Source organism: Echinops telfairi, unplaced genomic scaffold (genome assembly GCF_000313985.2).
Source record: "Echinops telfairi isolate 266 unplaced genomic scaffold, ASM31398v2 ScPeMD7_5868;HRSCAF=6743_0, whole genome shotgun sequence".
NCBI classification, from domain to species: domain Eukaryota; kingdom Metazoa; phylum Chordata; class Mammalia; order Afrosoricida; family Tenrecidae; genus Echinops; species Echinops telfairi.
Genome location: NW_022109767.1, coordinates 12,038,651 through 12,046,192, shown reverse-complemented (window position 1 = coordinate 12,046,192; position 7,542 = coordinate 12,038,651).

Sequence of the window (7,542 nt, the reverse complement as noted above, 5' to 3'; positions counted from 1 at the left end):
AATGGGCTTTGGGTCTCCACTCTGCACTCCCCCCATCATTCACTATGGTAAGATTTTTTTGTTCTGATGATGCTTTATACTTGATCCCTTCAAGGACTGTGTACTCTCTTACAGTCCTCTCTTCCACCTTGGGATCATAGTTGCTTTACAGTGGCAACTTGTTTAAGTGTTTGGAAATTTTCTTAACTAGTGTACATCCAAAGAGCCCTAGTGGTGTAGTGGGTTACATGTTGGGTTGCTAGCCACAAAGTCAGGAGTTCGAGTTCCCCCAGCAGCTTTCCAGGAGAAAGGTGAGGCTTGCTACTCCCTAAAGTTTCAGTCACAAAAGTCCACAAGGCAGTTCTACTCTGCCCTACAAGGTTGCCATGAGTTGAAATCAACACAATGGCAGTGAGTGAGTGAGGGAATATATAATGTAATCAGTAGCAGTGTGATTACTAATGAGTAAAAATCTTATTTATGTCGCTTTTTATAAATTCAAAACAAACATAAGCCAAAAACCAAACCCACTGCTGTGAAGTTGATTCCAAGTAACACAGAAACCCTAGCGGATAGATCAGGCCAGTCAGGTAAGCGTTAGACTGCAACCATAGGGTCAGTAGTTCAAAGCCCCCCAGCGACTCTACAGGAGAAAGATAAAGCTAACGGTTCCTGTAAGGATTTACAGTCTTGGAATCATACAAAGCATAGGTTCCAAGAAGACCCAAAATAATACCATCAAACAATATATTTTTGAGAACAAGGGGGGGGGGTCGGAGCACAGACCCCAAACCCATCTGTAAACAACAGGACATCTCCCTCACAGAAGATCACTGGAAGGGATGAGTCAACCAGGGTACGGTATAGCATCAATGAAACACACAATATTCCTCTGGTTCTTTGAGGCTTCCTCACCCCCCACTATCATGACAACAGTCTGCCTTCTGACTAGACCGGAGCACGTACACTGGTAGAGATAAGAACTAATGATAAACCCCTCAAGAACAGAAATAGAAACAGGAACAAAAATGGGAGTAGCTGGTTTACAAACTTTCATAGGTGGGGGAAAATATTCATAGGATTATAAAATTATGGTGTAGGTGTTCACTTAACTACAATTGTTAGGTATAGAATATTATTGTGTTGTTCACTTATAGAATATTATGTTTAAATGAGGCTTTGGCACATATTGAGTGGCATGCATTTTAGTTTTATCCTGTGAGGTACAGATATGATTTTATTATTGTTTTGTTAAAAATTATGTATGGCTAAAGAGTTGGGTAAACGTGTCAAGCTGATCCTTCCCCCCATGATCCTTTCTTTCCAGGGAACACAGCTATATCCATCAAGATAATAAATATATACATCCTCCTTTCCCTTCAACTATATTGTTACAAATAGCTGCCCTAGGCATTCTGTTCCTAAAGCTTAGATTGCTTTTTGTTGACTTTATATAAATGGATCATATATGAGATAGTTAACATTTATTGTGCCAACATGGCCAATGAACACATGTGGGATTAGTTGAAGGGTGGAGAGATAAATGGCTCAGCGAGCCTTGCCTTCCTTGTCTCTTGCTCTTGGATCATTGGACCAGTGTGTGGCTGCCTTGCTTGTTCTGTGCTTCAATTTGCAAGCTACCCGACCTGTGGGACACCTAACCCGTGGACTGTGTTGCTGTAATTTGAGGTTCCTTCAAGACCTGCTTCGCCACACTATTGAAATATACATCTCTTGAGCTGGGGACTGTCGGACCCTGTCATCTGGCTGACTGTTGGGGACCGACCTGCCTTGCTGTTTGCTGCCTGTGCCTGGATAGCCTGAATTTCTCTAGAGAGGACTACCCGGTGACCCTCAAGACTTGAAGGACTGCCAGTGTCTCACACTGGGAGTGAGTTGCACTGAGCCATTCGTACTGCTTTATAATTTAATTAACTGTTTATTTCTTATGTTATACATCTATCTGTATAAATATATATAAAATTATTAGCATTCTGGTTTTGTTTTTCTAGAGAACCCTAACATAATATAGTGCACCCTTATTTTTATCATGCCTCTTTTACTATGCATAATTATTTTGAGATTCATCTACATTGTGTTGTGTATCACTAATTCATTCTCTCTCTCTCTCTCTCCATTGGAGTCCCAGGGTAATCTAAACAGCTGCTAACTGAAAGGTTGGATGTTCAAGTCCACCCTGAAAGATCAGTCAGTGGAAATCCTGTGAAACACATTTCTACTCTGACACTTCCGGAGTTTCCATGAGTCAGAGGCCAGCCCACAGCAATGGGCTTTTAGGCTTGGGATTTGCTTGTTCCTTTGTAATGTCTCATTGTGTAACTATCCAATACTTTGTTTATCCATGCTTCATTCATTCACCTGCTGCCGGGTTTTTTAATTGTTCCTGGTTTTTGCCCCATTTCAAATAAAGCTGCATAAACATTTATGGACAAATCGTTGTACGGATAGATGCTTTCATTTAATCTAGGGTAAATAAATCAAATCAGCAAAAAAGAAGACCCTCAATGAAATGAACGGACGTGGGGTTTGCTGCAATATGAGCAGGGCTGAGAGGACAGCAAAGAACCAGGAGGTGTCTTGTTCTGCTGTAAATCAGGTTGCTATGACTCTAGACTGACTCAATATCTCACAACAACATATCTAGGAGTGGGATGTTTGCACTACATGGTTGCTGTTGTTGCTATTGTTAGGTGTCACCGAGTCAGCTCTGATCTATTGCAGCCTTGTGCACAACCGAAGGGAACACTGCCCAGTCCTGTGTCATCCTCACAACTGCTGCTATGCTTGATATCACTGTTGCAGCCACTGTGTCAATCCATCTTGCCAAAGGCTTTCCTCATTTTTTGCTACCCCTCTACTTTACCAAGCATGATGTCCTTCTCCAGAGACTGGTTTCTCCTGACCATCTGTCCAAAAGGTATGTGAGATGAAGTCTTGCCAAAGCAGGTACATAAGCAAATGTGGTGAAGAAAGCTGATGGAGCCTAGCTATCAAAAGATATAGTGTCTGGGGTCTTAAAGACTTGAAGGTAAACAAGCAGCCATCTAGCTGAGAAGCAACAAAGCCCACATGGAAGAAGCACAGCAGCCTGTGTGATCACGAGGTGTCGAAGGGATCAGGTATCAGGCATCAAAAACAAAAAATCATATCATTGTGAATCAGAGGGAGTGCGGAATGGGGACCCAAGACCCATCTGTAGGCAACTGGACATCCCCTTACAGAAGGGTCGCGGGGAGGAGACGAGCCAGTCAGGGTGTGATGTAGCAATGATGAAACATACAACTTTCCTTTGGTTCTTAAATGCTTCCTCTCCTCCACTATCATGATCCCAATTCTACTTTACTAGTCTGGCTAGACTAGGATGTACACTGGTACAGATCAGAGCTGGAACACAAGGAGTCCAGGACAGACGATCCCTTTAGGACGTGCTGAGAGTGGTGATACCAAGAAAGGGGAGGGAGGGTGGGGTGGAAAGGGGGAACCGATTACAAGGATCTACATGTGACCTCCTCCCTGGGGGATGGACAACAGAAAAGTGGATGAAGGGAGACGTCAGACAGTGTAAGATATGACAAAATAATAAAAATTTATAAATTATCAAGGGTTAAAGAGGGAGGGGGAGGGGGAGGGAGGGAAAAATGAGGAGCTGATATCAAGGGCTCAAGTAGAAAGCAAATGTTTTGAGAATGATGATGGCAACAAACGTACAAATGTGCTTGACACAATGGAGGTATGTATGGATTGTGATAAGAGTTGTAAGAGCCCCAATAAAATGATTAAATTAAAAAAAAATTAGCGGTGAGAAAAACTCATTAGCCAAATCAATAGCTGCATACCTATAGCAGGAGAGGTACTAGTTTGCTCAAGAAACCACATCTACAACAGTAGCTACAATTGGAGTCACCACCTGGTTAAACTTATAATAATCTGAAATCATCCTCTAAAACTCCATCTATTTTCTTACACAGGTCAAATTAGTTGAGTGAGATGGGGATTTGGTGGGAATCACCACCCCTATATCCTTCAAGTCCTTGATGGTAGCACCAATCTTTGAAATCCCTGCAGGAATGCAGTATTGTTTTGCCTAGGTACAGGCAATTTTGATGGCTTCCATTGGCTTTTACTACTACAATTTCCCTTACTTTTTCACTTCAAGGATTCACTATGGGTTTTTTGCCTATTCTTAAGTATGGCTATTCCAATGAATTCTGGAAAGGGGTGAATTACCACAGAATGGGTTCAGGGTCCAGTGACTAGGCCCATTGCCAGATAAACCTGAGCTAAGGCTCCATTAATAACTTGACATCCATATGCTCCCACTCTGGTGGGCCTTCAAAATATTTTGGGTCTCCTGCAATTCATGTCAATTCAGAGCCAAGGCCTAGTAATCCTAGATAATTCTGATTATTTCCTTTCCCCCCATGAACAGTCACTTTTGTGAAAGGCCACAAGTACCTCTGAGGAATGGTGAGGGAAAGACTAACACTATCACCCTTTGGTGGTGTAGTGGAGTCCTTTATCAAAGGGACCCAGCTTTCCCTTCATTCAAGGGGCTTTGGGTCAGTAAATTGGCTCAAGTCTGAGAACTGATTGAAGGGTTGTGATGCTCTAGCCTGGCGATCCAAGTCAGACTGCCATTCACCTGCCCTAGAATTCTTCCGCTTGTATAGCTCAAGTAAATATGTACTAGGCTTCCCGTCTGTTTCAGAGACACCTGGTCTAAGTAGCCAACACTGTGGCCCATATGAGTCAGGCTACTCTGATTACTCTTTGGACTCTGCTGTCCATTACAGTAACCGAGTCTATTTTGTCTCTGTTGATCATGTGTTGCCACTTGTCCCCTACCTTTACGGGGCCCAATCAGCCCCACTGCAAGCAAGTGTCTCCATTCAAGGAGGGCAGTCCCCACTCTCAAACCAAGCTGACATAAAATATCCGACATAGGAGTCTTCAGATATGCTGGGGCTCCCTTCACAAACCTGTGCCTTACTGCTTTTCTGTAAAAGGTGTGTCCTGGGGGCACTCCATTTGTGGTTCTAGGGGTCCACTCGTACCATGCCAATTGCCCTTTTGCATACCTTCTTCTATGGTATACCAAGTTAGGCTTGGTACTTCAACTTGATTTAATGTAGGATGTATCACAACCCATGTATCAGCAAACCAAACCAATAAACTATTTAATCTTCCCCTAGCCTCTCAAGTTGAAACACTGAGTGAGGGATCTATGCTTAGTGGGTCCATACCAACAAAGTCAGACTTCTCTGACCTCAAATTCCTTGCAGTGTTATCCCACACTCTTAATAACCACACTCACACACACCCTCAGTGTTCCTGGCTGCTCATGTCAGAAAACTACCAGTTCTTCAGGAATAGAGCACCCCTCTTCCGGAGAAGCCATCGGACGTCACTGCAGGGACTCATGGTGACTTAAGTCTAGTTATAGGTTTAGGAGTAACAAGGGTGGTAAGGGTGATCTTTGGGAACTTGCAGCAGTGTCTTGTAAGGCATCTTCCCCAGGCAATGCTCCAGATACAGCCCTGGGTGCCACACCAAAACGCACCGTTGGGCTCATCTCCTCACGTGTGGGTGGAGGGGATAATAGTTTTATGAACAGAGGATTGATCTCTCTGGAGGAAAGCAGGGGTGCTGGTGACTGGTGCTGTTCAATAGACTCTAAGGGCTCAATGCTTCCACCCTCGGGGTTATCAGTCCACAGAGCCCCCTCTCAAGTTCCAGCATCCCATTTCTTCCCAACCAATGCCCTCACTTTAACATCAGATTCCACTCTGGGTTGAGAATTAAGTTGGTCTTGTAGTTCAGCTACTTGTATGATAAGACTCTGGGTTTTTTGTTACTGCTTTTTTCTCCCAGCAATATCAGCACTGTTACTAGAAAAAGCTATCTTTCACAGCCCAAGTGGGGCTTTGAAGTCTTTTATTTGGCATTTAAACCATGTCGCTGAAACGCTGAGCTCATCTCTTTCTTTTACTAGTTTGTCTGCTGTCTAACCAATCCAGTTCCTTATATTTCCCATCCTGACAAAATTGCAGAAACCTTTCAAACACTCAGAGCCTAACTTCTCACTAGAACTATTTACAGAAGGTGTACTCATGCCATGGATTTACTAAGTGACAGATTTATCCAGTCTTAACCATATTAACAGAGGCAGAGGCTTAGTTCTTGGCCTCATCAGACTTGAGAACCAATTTAGAAGACTCATTTGTACGTGATTGCCAGCCCCTGCTCCCCACCCCCCCACCCCCCAAACTACTTGCGATACCAAATATGTTAGGTTGGGTTCTCTTGAGAAACAAAATGAGGGACCCTTGTCTGTGTTTCTATATAGAAGATTTATCTAAAGAAATGCCTTACACAGCTGTAGAAGTGATTAAACCCCGTCCAGTTTGTCTGATGGTAAGCTGGAGGCCTCTCCTGCTGCTAGGACAGACAAACCAGAAGCAGGAAGACACAGACTGGTGGATGCAGAGCCAAATGAATCCAACATTGGGTGGAGGATTCCGTGATCTGTGGTCCACTCGCTAGCTCCACAGATTGGCAGGCAATATGACAGGAGTCTGACGAACTTGAGGCAGGATCCAGCAGCCAGAGGAGCGAACTTCCTTATAGTGTCAATTTCTATGAAGAATGCAAGCGCTCCTCAACTGCATCAAGGCTGTGATCTGGCTAAGGAGGTGGCACTCGACCTTCCACAACTGCTTGGCTGCTTCACAGAAAATCCCATCACAGCGTTGCCCAGCCGAGCTGAAGTCAAACCTATCCTCACAGCCACCCAGGGGAAGTGTCACCTCCCTGAGAGCATTGTCCCCTCACTAGTTTTACCACTTGTACACGTTCAGACTCAGAAAAACTCCCAATTTGGCTGTTACGTATTAAGAAAATGCCAGTTAACTTTTCCAAAAATATCCACTCATTTCCTCATATTTTACGTTTATCCGATTATCTATATCATGGGAGTCCCTGAGTTGCATAAAGGTCTAAGACTAGCTTATCGAGAAAGTTTGGCAATTGGGATGCACTCAAGAGCCAGAAGCAACGGTCTGCACGTGGTCCATGAATCCAAATAAACTTCGAAGGCAAACGACAACAGCCTTTTAAGAAGATTTGTTTCGGAGCTTTCGTTTCCACAAAGAAATTCGGAAACCCATTATATTTATATTACAAGATCATGACAAACTCTGGACCAGGTAATTGTAACACACACACATACTGAAAGTAGAATAGAATATACAGGAACGCTCCAGACCAACATACCAGGGCAGAGACTAATTTTAAGCAAAAGCAAGAGAAAGTGGAAGACACTGATAATAAATGGGCTGCATGGAAGCCTTCAGAAAAGTCCCAGAGATGGACACAATCAACCCTGCTCACGGTCAAAGAGCAGCGAGGACGCATCCCACGGGTCCTTACATGGCCCAAACGAACTTCCTTGTTCCTTGTTCCCTCGCCCTTCTTGTTCCAGCGCTTAGGAATAGCAGTGGGACTGGTGGGGTCGCAGCTACCCACCAAGTTGTTTTCTTTCTC